General features: G+C 30.6%; 2 long non-coding RNA genes across 8 annotated transcripts; both read left to right on the top strand.

The window, feature by feature from the left end:
- The first annotated feature begins 4,115 nt into the window (after positions 1–4,115).
- LOC129922050 (uncharacterized) lies at positions 4,116–6,149 on the top strand. The gene is made up of 5 exons (XR_008774053.1): positions 4,116–4,269; positions 4,621–4,700; positions 5,415–5,640; positions 5,816–5,877; positions 6,016–6,149. It is a non-coding gene; the product is annotated as an uncharacterized LOC129922050 (long non-coding RNA).
- Positions 6,150–6,820: 671 nt separating this feature from the next.
- Positions 6,821–16,674, top strand: LOC106067816 (uncharacterized). Of its 7 annotated transcripts, XR_008774050.1 has the most exons (11): positions 6,821–7,030; positions 7,170–7,334; positions 7,499–7,560; positions 7,696–7,895; positions 8,064–8,125; positions 8,312–8,386; positions 9,172–9,300; positions 9,653–9,779; positions 14,361–14,501; positions 14,909–14,971; positions 15,407–16,674. It is a non-coding gene; the product is annotated as an uncharacterized LOC106067816 (long non-coding RNA). The 7 variants fall into 7 exon arrangements; XR_008774052.1 differs by lacking the exons at positions 9,172–9,300; positions 9,653–9,779 and having other exon boundaries at positions 6,831–7,030; positions 15,407–16,672; XR_008774051.1 differs by lacking the exons at positions 8,312–8,386; positions 9,172–9,300; positions 9,653–9,779 and having other exon boundaries at positions 6,837–7,030; positions 7,797–7,895; positions 15,407–16,668.
- The last annotated feature ends 947 nt before the right edge of the window (positions 16,675–17,621 follow it).

Raw genomic sequence — 17,621 nt, 5'->3', positions numbered from 1 at the left:
AAACCCCAGAAATTGTTAATAGTTCATTTGGTTGTCCTATTTTCCGGCTGTAGATACATGTCCTCACAGTCTCTATATTTTGGCATCAATAAACTCAGATTTTAATTTTATATTAATATTAACTAAATTCTAAGATCCCCAAATTTGAAATTCTATTTTCTTACATAAAAAGACAGCTAAATGGAATAAAATTTGGTCAGAATTATTGGAAAATGGACACGCACATTATACAGTGCGCTAGTTTCATATCAAATATCAAAATAAAGATGTAATGACCACAAAAAAACAGCGAGTTGTTCGGATTCATGTAATGTCCAAAATAAATAAATTACTCTAAAGGGCGTGGGAGGAAATCTCCATTCAAAACTAACGGGAAAGGGGACACGTTTTGTCTACAATATTTATTCGCGGTAATCTATAAATAATACCAAAAAGATTACAAAACATTTAATAAAATATTCATTTTAAACTATGCTATTTACAATTAATAGTTTTCAGGCTACATAGGCATACATGTAGGCTATAAATAAAATACATCACACGTAATCCTATCCAAGCACATATCCAGTTTTTAATGCGATATCAAACTATATATATCTATATATATATTTTGAAGAGAATGCTATTTGTGGACCGGATTATATTTGGTAATTCCCGATTTTTATTCCCAGTCCGTGACCCCTATGTCGAAGGCGTCGATAATATGGTCTAGTAGTCTAGTATTGGACGATTTTTATCGTTTAGAAAAAAAATCTTATTAGCCTACTATCATTTACAATGAAAAAAAAAATATGCTAGCATAAAAATAAATAATTTGTTTTAAAAATAAATAACTAATTTTGTGTCATTGAAAAAAAAAAAAAACTACTTCGCGCCCCTCCCCTTTATCAAGTCAACGCCCCCTACCACTACAGTGGGGCGGGTTCCGAAACATTGACGTATTCCTCTTTGTGGTGTGTTATTTATCCGGAAGGTGTGTGACAGACTAACCAATCACATCTTCTTTTACTTTCAAGCTACGTAGAAGCACATGTGTTGGTGTCAAGTTTATTGGCGGCTAGAATGAACAGTGCTCACTACTTCAAATCACTACCTTAGAAAAAAACATGAAGGATCTAGAATAATCTAGATCTAATACTATATATCCAGAATAGTCCACATATCTTAAACTAGTCATCTTTTGTGTGTCATCTGAGCTCGATTTCTTAATCTTAGTTTATAATGGAGAAAGTAAATCTAGTTTCGTCTAGAGTCCAAATCTAGATCTTCTATGCCGACCCGTAGTACTAGACTAGTACTGACTACTGTAGTAGGTTAGTAGGACGTTATATCTAGATCTAGTCTATAATATAGATCTAATTACCACACCCATCTTTTTTAAAAAACTATTTGAAGTAATGTCTGAATTATATAAGACAATCTATGTATATCTATAGTCTAGGTATAATATAGTTCTTACTTAACTTACTAGATTAAGTCTAAATAAAGGCTTAGAAATGCACGGTAGGGACATAGATAGATCTACCGATTATATCCGATATGAATATGACGAATGTCATCGTCGTGATTGTGATGAGATTCTACTCAATATAGATAATCTAGATATATGTAGACTAGGCCTAATTCAAGAATTAATTGATCATAATGATACAAAAATTGTTTTTAAGTACGCTAGAACAAATTCGTACTAGTGCTCCTTCTTCCCTAGTGCCATTAAATAAAGAATGGGATGCATTATTAAACCTTAATCAGTTAGCAAAGTTTAAATCATGCATGACTCTAGATTGATACACGAAATGCGTAGGATGTAGACTCTAGTTAACTCTAGATCTAGAATCAATATAGATTCTAATTATCTTATTTTTTGAATTACCAGATCTGTTGATCTACATTTGAAGCTCTTAACGTCAAAACTTATGATCATATTATCTTAATACAACCTGTCACTTCAGATTCCATTTATCATTTATAGAGCCTGAATAATTCAGGAAAATCTAGAAATAGCAGTAAAAATTCCAATTTCTCCAGATAGCCTTAAACTCAACATCTTTGGTATGGCATCACAACACTCCATTCTATATTTTTTTTAGATGGTGATGCACTCTATTGCTCTAGATATAGAACATCCTACAGATGAATGAAACCAGCACCTTTGGGCTTGAAAACTATATAAAAAAAAGTGCAGCAAGTGTATCTCTAAAAATATTTGTATGAGGTAAAATTTTTCTTCTAAATGCTTTAGTTATTTTTAAATTAGCTTCATTGCTTACTTTGATGTATGTATAATACAGTACAGGCAAACTATAACACTACAGATAATCCTCAGAGAAGCAAGTATTTTTAAATTATTTTTTTAACTAATATTTTAAGCATGTTAATTAAGAATTTCAGTTTCAATGTTTACATAATATTTAAAGAATAATTTTCTTAGTTCTCTCAAAGTTTAGTAATTATTTTTTACTTTTGTATACATTTGATATTTTATTATTTTGTATTTAGAGAGAGAGAGAGAGAGAGAGAGATTAGTTCAAGAGTGTTCAAACTAGTTTATTATATATTTCAGTATCCATACAGAGATTTAAACTCAATTTGTTTGGTTAAGAAGTCCAGTGCTCTATTCAGTTATCTCATCTTTTCAGGTCAAGTTGTGGAGTACATCCTAGCACTCTTGGACTAAAAGAGCATTCAGATTAATGGAAAAATCTCCTTTGAGTAACAGGCAAGACTTTGGAGCTAGTTATCAAATTACCAAATTTTATTTTTTTGACTCAAAATGTGCTTCTAAATTCAACAATTATTTTTAAATTAGCTTCATTATATATACACAGAAGTCTAGGTATAAAACGACAGATAAACCTCAGAAAAGCAAGTAATTTTTTTAAAATCTGTTGCTTATTGCATGCTAAAAATGTTTGTTTTCAGTGTTTAAATTACCTTTTAACATTTTAAGAATAATTTTGTGAGTTAGTTCTCTCAGTAATTTTTCTTGTTAGTATAATTTTGATATGACTTAGTTCTTTTCACTTGGTATTAATAATTTGGAAATAACTTAGTTCATTTCACTTAGTATTAATAGAGCTAGATTAATTCAAGTGACCACATCAGATTGATATTCCATACAGCATACAGATGAATGGACCCATTATCTATTTGGAACAGTCAAATTATTGAAGCTACTTGTCCACAAGTTGTTGTTTTTTTTTTCCTTTAAGGCAAGTAGTCTTTTCAATTAATATAATTTATCTATTAAAAGCAAAATGTTATTTTTTCTTTGATGTATGCATAGTTAAGAACAGGCAAGCTATGAAAATGATTATACAATAGAGCAAAGCAAGTATTATAATTTTACTTTTCTTGTTACTGTTGTTGTTGATCTGTTGTTTTACGCATGCTAATTGAGAATGCTATTTTTTCTAATATTTGAAGAATAACAATTTCATTCAGCAACAATAATTTAGGAGTAATCAACAAGCTTATTAAAAACTCCATCATCTTCACCAAGATTTAGACACATCTTTGGTTAGACTGCCTAATGTTTTATCTTTATCATTACAATCATAACATTTTGAATTTTGCAGTGTCAGAGTACATTCTAGCACTCTAAAGCAGCATTCAGATGAATAAAACCACCATCTACCTGGGGCAGGCAAAATATATAAGAAGAGATAGCATGTTAAGTGTTAAGAATTGCAGCAAAGATGTCCAAAAGATTTTCTTCCTTAAGGCGAGTAATCTTCTAAAGTACTATAATTTAGCTATAAAAATTAAATTTATTGTTTCTTTTGACCAATGCATAGTACAGAACAGATGAAATGAAATCATTGATAAAACTCAGCAAAGCAAGTAACATCCTTTATTTTTTTTTGTAGATTTATGCATGCTAATTGAGAATATGTATTATGTTCCAATAACATTTTAAGAAAATTTCTACTAATGCTTCGTTTTTTTTGTTGTTTTTTTTCCACATTTGCATAAGTTTGATACAAGTTCATCTCCCGACATAGCATTTTTAGAGCACAATTAATTCCTCAGTAAACTACCTTAGTTCAAATTCATATCAACTAAGACTTAAACATAAATTTGGTTAGACAGCCCAATGCTCTTTTAATTTGTTTGATAATATTCCTCAGATCAAGTTGCTGAGATCTAAATGTTTCATGCATAAATCAAGGGGAAAAAAAAGCAGTATTCATATTAATGGAACCATCATCTAATAGATACAAACAAGCAAAATATAAAAACTCAAGCAAGGAAGTTTTGTTATAAATGGTAAGTAGTCTTTTAAAATGCTATGTTTTAGCTGTATAAACTTTTTTTTATGTATGCATTTTATATGAAAATCGACTCCACATAAACATCAGCAAAGCAAGTAATCTTTTGTTTTTCTAATTTTTTTTTCGCATGCAAGTTGAGAATATTTTATTGTTCAAATAACATAAAGAATAATTTTTCGGAATTGCCAACATGTTTTTATAATTAGTTTTCTTACTTGGTCTAACTTCTTCTCACATAACATAGAGCTAGAATAAATCAGTAGTTTAGTACATTTCAGTATCACCAAGACTTTCAACTCATTCTCTTTTATTTGGCTGCCAAATTCTCTATTTTTTCATTTTTCAGTTGGAGATCAACAGTACATCACATTGCTCTAGAAATAGAGTATCACAAAGACTACTGAAGCCATCTCCTATGAGTAACAGGTAGAGCTTGAAAGCTACATATAAAGAGCTGTACAGCAAGATGTCTTATAGTTGCTTAGTTGAAGTTATATTGTAAAGAGACTTAAAATACTTCGATTTAGCTTATTTAAAATTAAATTATTTGCTTCTTTTGAAATTTATGCATAATATGGAATAGACCAGCTATGAAACTACAGGTAAACCAGAGAAGCATGTAATCTAATTATTTTTGCTTTCTTCAAGTTTTATGCATGCCAATTAATGTTTCCAGTGTTCAAATGAATTAAAATAACTATTTTAATGATTAGTTTTGTATGTTGGTAAAAAAAAAATTTGATAAAACTCCCATAAATTAACAGAGCATATACAGAACTATTTCAATAATAATACTACATACTGCGAATTTACAGACACTTGATAGGTACTTGTAATTGAGAAATGACTTCAGATGATAGCCAGTATGATGATTTAAGGTGTTGACATTGTTTAGATATTATTTTTTGTCTCATTTTTTTTTTTAAATTGTAACTTGTTGATTATACATCTTAATTATAAATTAGATTAAAATATAACTTGAACTATCTAGAATAGTTCTTTTGTATAGTAGTAATTACAACAGGATAACTAGGATTTTAAGTAAAGTATTTTGTGAATAAATGTTTTAAATTAATTTTTTTTTTCTCGATTAAACGAAAAATCATTTTAGTTTATATATTCAGTTGTTTTGATTTACAGATCAAAATAAAGTATATCCTGCTGATTTACTGACAAAGATAAGTATATACTGCTGATTCACAGACTAAGATAAAGTTCCTCCTGCTGATTCATGGACCAAGATAAAGAACATCCTGCTGATTCACAGACAAAGATAAAGTTCCTCCTGCTGATTTACAGACACTTGTATGGGCTGCTACTTGTGATTAAGAACTGACTTCAAATGATAGCAAGAGGATGATTTAAGGTATTGACATTGTTTAATACATTACATTTTTTGTAAAATTTTTTTTTTTTTAAATTGATATCGAAAGATAACATTAAAAATCTAGATCTTTTGAATAGTAATTAAAGTATTTTTTTAATAGCTATACATTTTTAAGTATCTATTTGTTTGTTTTTTTTCTATTTCAAATGCTGAGCATACATAACTAAACTGGAAGAACAGATGAAGTCCAAAACGCTAAAGCAACAGACAACCCAGGTAAATACATATCATAACAGTATAGCAAAGATTTTAATGCAAGAATTTTGAGAATAAATGTTTTAGATTTAAGCAAAAAAATATTTTGATTAAAAGAAAATTATTTTAGTTGATATATTTAATTGTTTTGAAGTACAGATGAAAAAAAAGTAGGCTACATCCTGCTGATTCACAGACCAAGATAAAGAACATCCTGCTGATTCACAGACCAAGATAATGTTCCTCCTGCTGATTCACAGATCAAGATAAAGTTCCTCCTGCTGATTTACAGACACTTGTATGGGCTACTTGTGATTAAGAACTGACTTCAAATGATAGCAAGAGGAAATGATAGCAAGAGGATGATTTAAGGTATTGACATTGTTTAATACATTACATTTTTTGTACCATTTCTTTTTTTACAATGATATCGAAAGATGACATTAAAAATCTAGATCTTTTGTATAGTAATTACAGTATTTTTTAATAGCTATACATTTTTAAGTAAACTATTTGTTTTTTTTTTTCTATTTCAAATGCTGAGCATACATAACTAAACTGGAAGAACAGATGAAGTCCAAAACGCTAAAGCAACAGACAACCCAGGTAAATACATATCATAACAGTATAGCAAAGATTTTAATGCAAGAATTTTGAGAATAAATGTTTTAGATTTAAGCAAAATATTTTGATTAAGAGAAAATTATTTTAGTTGATATATTTAATTGTTTTGATTTACAGATAAAAAAAAAGTAGGCTACATCCTGCTGATTCACAGACCAAGATAAAGAACATCCTGCTGATTCACAGACCAAGATAATGTTCCTCCTGCTGATTCACAGACCAAGATAAAGTTCCTCCTGCTGATTTACAGACACCTGTATGGGCTGCTTCTTGTGATTAAGAACTGACTACAAATGATAGCAAGAGGAGGATTTAAGGTATTGACTTTGTTTAATACATTACATTTTTGTACCTTTTTTTTTTTTTACAATGATATCTAAAGATAACATTAAAAATCTAGATCTTTTGTATAGTAATTACAGTATTTTTAATAGCTATACATTTGTAAGTAAACTATTTGTTTTTTTTTTTCTATTTCAAATGCTGAGCATACATAACTAAACTGGAAGAACAGATGAAGTCCAAAACGCTAAAGCAACAGACAACCCAGGTAAATAAATACATATCATAACAGTATAGCAAAGATTTTAATGCAAGAATTTTGAGAATAAATGTTTTAGATTTAAGCAAAATATTTTGATTAAAAGAAAATTATTTTAGTTGATATATTTAATTGTTTTGATTTACAGATGAAAAAAAAGTAGGCTACATCCTGCTGATTCACAGACCAAGATAATGTTCCTCCTGCTGATTCACAGATCAAGATAAAGTTCCTCCTGCTGATTTACAGACACTTGTATGAGCTACTTGTGATTAAGAACTGACTTCAAATGATAGCAAGAGGATGATTTAAGGTATTGACATTGTTTAATACATTACATTTTTTGTACCATTTTTTTTTTTTTACAATGATATCAAAAGATCTAGATCTTTTGAATAGTAATTACAGTATTTTTAATAGCTATACATTTTTAAGTAAACTATTTGTTGTTGTTTTTTTTCTATTTCAAATGCTGAGCATACATAACTAAACTGGAAAAACAGATGAAGTCCAAAATGCTAAAGCAACAGACAACCCAGGTAAATACATATCATAACAGTATAGCACAGATTTTAAGGCAAGAATTTTGAGAATAAATGTTTTAGATTAAAGCAAAATATTTTGATTAAAAGAAAATTTTTTTAGTTGATATATTCAATTGATTTGGTTTACAGATCAAGATAAAGTAGGCTACATCCTGCTGATTCACAGACCAAGATAAAGAACATCCTGCTGATTCACAGACCAAGATAAAGAACATCCTGCTGATTCACAGACCAAGATAAAGTTCCTCCTGCTGATTTACAGACACTTGTATGGGCAGCTACTTGTGATTAAGAACTGACTTCAAATGATAGCAAGAGGATGATTTAAGGTATTGACATTGTTTAATGCATTACATTTTTTGTACCATTTTTTTTTTACAATGATATCGAAAGATAACATTAAAAATCTAGATCTTTTGTATAGTAATTACAGTATTTTTAATAGCTATACATTTTTAAGTAAACTATTTGTTTTTTTTTCTATTTCAAATGCTGAGCATACATAACTAAACTGGAAGAACAGATGAAGTCCAAAACGCTAAAGCAACAGACAACCCAGGTAAATACATATCATAACAGGATAAAAAGGATTTTAAAGAAAGTGTTTTGTGATTAATTTTTTTGAATTAAAAAGAATATTTTTATTAAGTAAATAAAAGCAATGTCTAAAGATAAGCCTTTTTTTTTTTGCTTTATTTCTCTTAAATCTTTGTAATAAAATTGTAACATGTTCAAATCATTTCAGATTCAGATATAAATTGTTGCTGTTCCAGAAGTAGTGCATTTGCCAACATAGTAAATTCACTGGAGTCATTAACTTGTAATTATATATATTTATATATAGATCATAAGATAGCCTATCTCATGTCCTATAGCTTCCATTTTGGTGAATCATGGGTGCTGTCTACTTTCAAAATGATCTGAATAACCTCAGTAATAACTATATTTATTCATGAAGTAGAAAATTTAAAAATAAGAATAACCTCAGTAAATCCTAAGTTACATACTTACCAAGGAAGTTAGCAGTTTTGGCTTGTCCAAATAAAACTAGACCAGGGCACATAAGAATTTATTGCTTGTTGCTGATGGTCAAGATGTAGATTGAATTGAGCAGAAACAAACAAGTTCAATTATTTTACACTTGTTAAATCAAGTTTCAGTGAGGACATTTAGTATGAGGACATTTAGTATGCTTTTAAGTTTTTTTTTTTTACCAACTATTAAAGGCTTTACAAAAGTAATTAAAAAAGGAGACAATCAAATACATTTTAATAATTAAATAAAGAAAGGGATCTATAAGACAGATGATGTAAAGGTCATCTGTTTCTATGGCCGATGGTTAACAAGGGTGTCATGTGGCCATCTCACAACCAACTGCCTTTACTTTCCCCAACTAATAATCCAGAAATTCAAAATCTTAGTCTTCACTGAGATTTAAACCGCAGATCCCTCAGTTCTGAAGCCAAGGGTTTTACTTCTTAGCCACCATGGCCCCATTAAATGCTTGTAGACTTACCTTTTTTGTTTGATAAGGAATGTTGTACTTAAAATCTCAAGTGTTCAAGTTGTGTGTTTCAAATGTATATAATACTTTACTCTTTTAAGACGAGTGATGTTCATAACATTTGTACTCAAATGTTTGGCAAGTTCACAATGCCAGCAACACTTGCTCAGTAATGTTACCTACTATCAGATGTTGGGGAAAAACTTTTCATTTGTGGTAGTCTCAAGAAAGTAAGTGGTGTTGCTTTTTTTTTTTTTTTTTTTCTAAGTCACTTATCAAACTTTGGTTTAATTCACTAGAAAAGCTTGGGTGTAAAAAAGAAGAGAATGGTATAAAAACACATTTAAAAATGAACAACAACAAAAAAGGTCTCAAGAAATTAGTTTAACCTAATGCTTGACTTTAAGCACTGGCATCTCAACAAAAAAATGCTTTATAATACTAACATTGTTAGTTTGTCTTGCATGTTTTGTGTGTTTGTATGATGGCAGGGATGGGTAGGATGTAAACCAATTTACAATGATTATTTAGTTAAGTTTTATTGTGTTGCTTTAATTAAGAAAACATTGTATCTGTTTGTAGAATTCAATATTTTTCTCAATACAATTTTTGAGACAGATAACAAAATGTTTTGGTCAGTGTATTCTGAGTGAAACAACTGAAGGTCATTCAGCATTATAGAAATATGTACCTGTCTACTGGCCTCGCTGTGAGTACAATTTGATTCACTCTCAGACCTGAAACTAAAGCATTAGTTTTAAAACAATTACAAAAGATAAATATAAAAACAAAACATAGTTTGTTGAGAATTCACTGGCTATAAATCATTTCTTTACTATTTTGACAAAATCAAAATTAAATTTTTATTTTAGACCAGGGGCGGACTGGCTATATGGGCAAATGCCCGGTGGGGCGGTACCAAATGGGCCGGTCTGGTTGCAACCAAAGAAAGAAATTTCAATGCAGACAACTTAAAAAACAAAGTGACAGCAAGACACAGATGCCCGAACACATTTAAAAAAAAAAAATTATTATTATTACAATTAATTTTGTTCGAAATTCAACAAGAATATATAAAACAAAATACACTATACACTGTAGCTTACGCATTATCATTTGCAAAATGTTAGTCCGTACTTTCTGCTATGCACACTACTTTGTTGTGTTTGGCCTAATCATTTTGCTGGTCGGCATGGACCTTTGATGGCACTCCCATTTTTTTTTGCTCCTTCCCTCCCCTGTCTTTTGATGGTTCCATTGAAATTTAACGAAAAAGAGGGATGAGAGAGGTTAAGTTAGAAAACATTGATATAACGCAGCAAAAAAAAAAAAGTGACAATTAGCTCTTTAACAATACTTAATAGGAATTAACTTTAACACATACACACAGCTGCAAAATTGCAAACCACCCAACTTTATTCACAGTTCAATATGGGTATAAAGTTCTACTTTCTGAGATTTGAAAAGAAAAAGTATCTTTCTTTTTGTTTATTTTTAATAACATGTATCTAAAAATACTACACTTAAAAAAAAAAATTAATTAAAAAATAAATCTAGATCTAAATCAATTATTATACTAATATAATTAATGGCAAACTTATGCTTAGTATAAAGTCATTAATGATGAAAATTATTACAATAATTTATATAGAGCTGTCACATCCAATATTTAATAAATGGAGATTTAGATTTATATTTTACATAATGGGTCATGGCAGTGGCAGGTGTGGGGGGTGCGGTCCGCACCGGGTGACACCCACCAGAAATGAAGAAAAATGCTTGGCGGCCGGGACTTCGCCTTGACAACTCTGAGAGAGCTTAAGGAGCTTTCCAAACATCTTTTCTGACCAGTTTATTGGCGAACGTAACATGTTCTATTGTAAGCCTCTCGCACGTCATTAAACATAAAGGCTGCAAGCACCCTCTACAGAAATCAATGTAAGGAGACTAACAGCCACTTCTCAGCTGGTGCCCATGAAATTCAGAACTACATAAAAAAAAAGGTGTGACGCCCTGTTAGACGTGGACTATCATGTTTTTGCGTTCCTCTTTTCGGCTTTCATATTACGACTGACTTTGCTAAACGTGTTTTGTCTTGTCTAATGATATGACTCACAAATGTCAAAGTTCTGTCACCACTTTCCTTAAACAGGGAATATCTGTACGGGAAAATATTTCTCAATTGAAAACATCATCTCGGTATCTTATTTGTATGATCCTTCTCAACCATCACTGCTCAGCCTCTTTTCAGCCTTCCACGTCTTACAGTTAGGTGACCGTTGGGACAATGATTGTATTAAGTAGATGGATTTTAATCTGCAGGCAAATTTGTGTTTGTTCAGATCCGACATGCAACATCATGATATACATGTCCATCGCTTGAGATAACACTGCCTAAGTAGGTGAACTTTTCTATTTGTCCAGAATCTGTATGATCAATGTTAATAGGGTACTGATACTCCCTAGCTGTCCCTTGGCAGTGTGTAGGCCTACTGTCTTTCCACTAATTATAGGAAGAGAGTATTCTAGGGTAGAAAAAACGTTTAAAAGAATGAAAGATCAGAATGTAATGAAGATTAATTACATATACACACACACATATATTGCGATGTGGGGTAAAAATCCCCCCAAGCGAAATATGATATGCCATTTGTGGGCCGGTTTATATGGTAACGCCCAGGCCGATTTTGATACCCAGTCCACCCCTGTTTTAGACCTTGTGATCTATGGGGCAGATGATTGGCCTACCACCTTGACTTTCCCAACAAAAGTCAGGTACTCATAGAGTCCCAAAATTCTAAATCCTAGTTTTTACCTAGATTCAAACATAGGACTCAGCCACTGCACAAAATTAGGTGCTGTTCTATTGGTTCACTTATTTAGGCATTTCAACTTGCCAAATACCAGGAGCTGGTTAAAATGACTGTAAATTTACTTTCTGTTGCAGAAAATCCCAAACTAATTTTATCATGAGGAGAATGGACACATGAAAAACTGCAACTGCATTATTCTGCCTGATAGAGTGGCTGCCTAAGGCAGTGACAAGTGGGGTAATTGCCCCAGGATCTTCACTTGGGGGGGTGGGTCTGCGATAAAGAAAATCTTTTCCCCTGTCAGCCAATCTTACAGATATTTGTGACCCTGATATGATACTCGCCCAGGGCCCCATGCAATGCTAAGGTCTCCTCTGCCCCATAGATCATAAAGTTTTGTTTCTTAAGATGCGTTGATATGGAAGTAGGCCTACTTTTTTAAATACATTTTGAAGACAAACCTCTGTTTCTCATTTACAAAGAAACCATGGCCATCTATAAGGACTATAGTATATTATGACACTTCACTTATAAACAAAATACTCTGTATGCATGCATAACAGATGATGAAACAAAACAAAAAAGCTAAAGTCTCTGGAAAGAATCATTAGGCCAGCATTGTTTTTTTTCTTTCTTTTTGATAGTTCTCAAAAAGCTGCTTCATATACTATTCATTAGTGCTAAAAGCAATAAACCACTTTCTGGCGGAAATGTTGTTTAACATGATTCTAGTTTCTCTAGTTTGGGAAGTATTATGACCATATAATCAAAAATGCTATAAGCATGAAAGTAGCGCTATATAAAAACTATTATTTATTTTATTTATTTAGTAGGTAAAATGAAACTTACATCAGTTAGCCTCACAGTACTGAAGGAAAAAAAAAATGCAAATGTTACAGCACAGTAAATATTACTTGTAAGAGTCATTAATGAAACTTGTTCTGTTACTGAGGGGTTAGAATCCATGCAATCGTTAAATAGAGCATCAAAAAGGTCAAATATTTTTTGATGCGTTTGTAAAAAGTTTTTCTAAAAATAGGCCTACCTAGATCAAGAATATATATTAAGATAGATAGGGGGTTAAACTCTAAATATGATAGGATTGGAAATGTTCAATCAAAACTATCCACGAACAATGAACATGATTTTGGACAAGTTGATGGTGAATTGAAAAGTAGTTCAGTGGTATTGAAAAAGATTTATTTTCAGTGGATTGAGAAGAAAATTGAACTGCCATAATCTCAAACATTTCTAAATGTTCAGAATCAGACATAAATCAGTGGCTTGTTAAAAAATTCCCAAATGGGATATCTCATGCTCAATATCCAATATTTATAACAAAATATATTTGTATGCAGCTTACAACAAGCTATGTCAGAAGTCTAGAATTCTAGATTTATTGGAAATCTTCTTCTAGAGGGGGAGTAGTAGGCTTGGCTTAACTGTAATAATAATGGTAGTCTTAAGTAAGTAAAAAAACAAAAACCAACAAATTAAAGTTCCCTGTCAGACCATGCAGTCTATAGGGCAGATGATAAAAAGGTCCCCTGTTTCTGTAGCTTGTCAGACATTGCAGATAATAAAAAATTTATGTTTCTGTGGCCACATTTTACAAGGGTGTCATGTGGGCAGCTAAATGACCTTTACTTTTCCCCAATTATTGTCAAGCACTAAATCTTTATCATAGCAATGAAATTTTCTAACTTTATTATAGCAATAAAACATTAAAAACTTAGTTAAAGCAAGGAGACATTAAAACTTAATAAGTAAAACATTTAAACTTTATAATAGCAGGAAAAACATTTAATTTAAATAATAGCAGAGCAATATTAAAACATTATAGCAATGAAAAACTAAAACTTTCTAATAGCAGTTAAATTTTTAAACATTCATTCAGTCATCTCAATGGTCATCGGTTCATACTCTACCTGCTGTCGTCTCTCCTCGTACTGCAGGAAGTTTGGACCAGGAAGTAAATGTAATTTCTGATTACCCATATTAAAAGAGTAAAGTTTCCCCTTTCAGACCTTGCGATCTATGGGGCAGATGATGTTAAGGTCATCTGTTTCTTAGGCCAAAGGTTGACGAGCAGGGTGTTATGTGGCAAGTACAATGACCAACGGCCTTTACTTTCCCCAACTAAGTCAGGTATCCATTAAAATTGGGTGGACTCGGGGTCGCCCTAAAAATCCTGAAACTCAAAAATCCCAGTCTTCACTTTGATTTGAACCCAGGACCTCAGGTTCGAAAGCCAAGCGCTTAACCACTTGACCATCACGTCCCCTATTATACATATACGCTTAGTAAAAAAAATGTGCATCATTCTGAGACACATTCAGTCTCTTCACACAGCATTTATAGAGCCTGCACAATTCTTGAGAATCTAGAAATAGCGGTAAAAATTCCAATTTCGCTTTAACTCAATATCTTAGGTATGGCAACCTATAACTCTATTTATCCTATTTAATATTTTTCAGATGAAGATAGAGAGTAAGCTACATCCTATTACTCTAGAAAAAGAACAGTCTATAGATGAATGGAACTAGCTCCTTTGGGCTTGAAAACTCCATATATCAAAAAAATATGCATCAAGTCAGTCTCTCAAGTTATTTGAATAGGTAAGTTTTTCTTCTTAATACTTTGATTATTTTAAAATAACTTCATTGCTTCTTTTGATGTGTAGGCCTATATACAGAACAGGCAAACTGTAACATGACAGGTAATCTTCAGAAAAGCAAGTAATTTTTTTTTGTTTTTTAACTAATATTTTAAGCATGTTAATTGAGTATGTCAGTTTCAATGTTCCAATAACATTTAAAAATAATTTTCTTAGCTCTCTTAAAGTTTAGTAATAATTTTTGTTTCCTTTTGTATAAATTTGATATTTAATTCTTATTTTATATTTAGAAAGAGATTAGTTAAGTGTCCAAACTAGTTTAGTAAATATTTCATTAGCCAGAGATGTAAGCACAAGTTATTTGGTTAAGTAGTCTGGTGCTCTATTCACTCATCACATATTTTTCAGATCAAGTAGTGGAGCATACAGATGGAGTAACAGGCAAGAAGTAGAGACATCAAGAACTGTGCAGTAAGCATATCCAAATCTTTATTCTTTTGGCTCAAAATGTGCTTCTAAATTCAACAATTTATTTGTTTTTAATTAGCTTCATTATGTGCACACAATTCAGAATAGTTTAGGTATAAAACTACAGATAAACTTCAGAAAAGCAAGTATTTTTTTAAAAATCTGTTGTTTATTGGCATGCTGAGAATATGTTTGTTTTCAATGTTTAAATAACTTTTTTAACATTTTAAAAATAGTTTTGTGAGTTATTTCTCTCAATATTTGTTTTCTAGTTTGTATAGTTTTGATAGGACTTAGTACCTTTTAGTTTGTATTTATAGAACTAGATTAACTCAAGGGACCAAACTGAATTAGTACATATTCCATTATCTCTACTAAAAGTTAAACTCGTCATCTTTGATGCTCAATCCATTTATCATTAGATTAAAAATTTTTCAGATCACGTTGCAGAGCACAATCGATCTTTAGCATACAGTTGAATGGAACAATTATCTACTTAGAACAGTCAAACTATAGAAGCTACATGTCCACAAGTTGTTGTATTTTTCCTTTAAGGCAAGTAGTCTTTTAAATTAATAATAATTATCTATAATAAGCAAAATTGTATTTTTTCTTAATATATGCATAGTACAGAACATGCAAGCTATGAAAATGATTATACAATAGAGCAAAGCAAGTAATTTTCCATTTTTTGTTGTTGCTGTTGATCTGTTGTTATGCATGCTCATTGAGAATGCTTTCCTTTCCAATAACATTTGAAGAATAACAATTTCATTCAGTCCCATAACATTGTTTTTTAAGCTAGTACAATTTAGAAGTAATCAACAAGCTTAGTAAAAATGTCATTATCTTCAGCAAGATTTAAACATATTGTTGGTTAGACTGCCTAATGTTTTATCCATTTATCATTTCAATCATTATCACATTTTGAATTTTGCAGTTCAGGTGTCTGAGTACATTCTAACACTATAAAGCAGCATACAGACGAATAAAACCATCATCTACCAGGGACAGGCAAAATAAATAAAAATAACATGTTTAATAAGAATCGCAGCAAAGATGTCCAAAAGATTTTCTTCCTTAAGGCAAGTAATTTTCTAAAGTACTATAATTTAGGTATATAAAATTAAATTTTGTTTCTTTTGACCAATGCATAGTCCAGAACAGCGGAATTGAATTTATTGATAAAACTCAACAAAGCAAGTAAAATCTTTTTTTGTTTAGATTTATGCATGCTAATTTGAGAATATGTATTATGTTTCAATAACATTCTAAGAATATTTCTACTAATGCTTTTGTAATTTATTTTCCACTTTTGCATAAGTTTGACATAAGTTCATCTCCTGGCATAGCATTTATAGAGCACAATCCTGAGTATGCAACTATCTAAGTTCATTTAAACACAAATTTGGTTAGACAGCCCAATGCTCTTTTCATTCATTTAATAATATTCTTCAGATCAAGTTGCAGAAATCTAAATGTTTCATACAAAAAGAAAGAAAGAAAAAAAAAAAAGAGGCATGCAGAGAAATGAAACCATCATCTGATAGGGACATGCAAAATATAAAAATCACAGCAAGGAATTTTTATTCTATATGGCGAGTAGTCTTTTAAAATACTATGTTTTAGCTGTATGTACTTATATATATGTATATAGTTAGTTTCTTTCAATGTATGCATTGCGTATGAATGGTAGGAAACTCCAGCAAAGCAAGTAATCTTTTTTTTTCTCATTTTTTTTTTTGCATGCAAGTTGAAAATATTTGTGTTCAACTAAACATAAAGAATAATTGTAAAAAAAATGTCAACATGTTTTTATAATTAATAGAGCTAGAATAATTCATTAGTTCAGTACATTTCAGTATCAATAAGACTTTCAATTCATTCTCTTTGATTTGGCTGCCAAATGTTCTATTTTTTTCATTTTTCAGTTGGAGATCCAAGTAGAAATATATCAGCATACAGTAAAATGGAGCCATCTCCTAGGAGTAACAGGTAAGATATGTACAGCAAGATGTCTAATAGTTGCTTAGTTGAAGTCACATTTTACTGGGACTTCAAAATACTTTGATATAACTTATTTAAAATTAGATTCTTTTGATATATATGCATAATTTGGAACAGATTAGCTTAGAAACTATAGGTAAATATCAACAAAACGTAATTTATTTTTGTAATCTTTAGGTTTCATGCATGCCAATTAATGTGTTTTCAGTGTTCTAATAAATTAAACTAATTTTATTTTAATGATTAGTTATGTATGTTGGTAATTGATAAAACTCCCATAGATAAACAGAGTAAATACAGAACTTTTTCAATTCAATGATATAAATACTAATGTAGTACAATTTCCAATATCTCCATTTTTAAGTTAACTAGTTGTTGTTTGTTTCTGTTACAAATGCTGATCATACATAACTAAATTGGAAGAACAGATGAAGTCCAACAGAATAGTAAGGATTTTGAGGCAAGTATTTTATGACTATAGTTCTAAATGAAATAGCAAAGTTTTCTAAAACAAATATTTTCAGGTAATATATTCAGTTGTTTTGGACTACTGGTAATTAAGACGTGACTTAGGATGACAGCCAAGATTATGATTTAAGGTGTTGACATTGTTCTATATATTTTTTTTGGTCATATCTGTACAGTC

Source organism: Biomphalaria glabrata, chromosome 12, assembly GCF_947242115.1.
Source record: "Biomphalaria glabrata chromosome 12, xgBioGlab47.1, whole genome shotgun sequence".
Lineage (NCBI taxonomy): Eukaryota > Metazoa > Mollusca > Gastropoda > Planorbidae > Biomphalaria > Biomphalaria glabrata.
The sequence above is the reverse complement of the archived record's forward strand: the minus strand, read 5'-3'. Positions and strand labels throughout refer to the sequence as shown.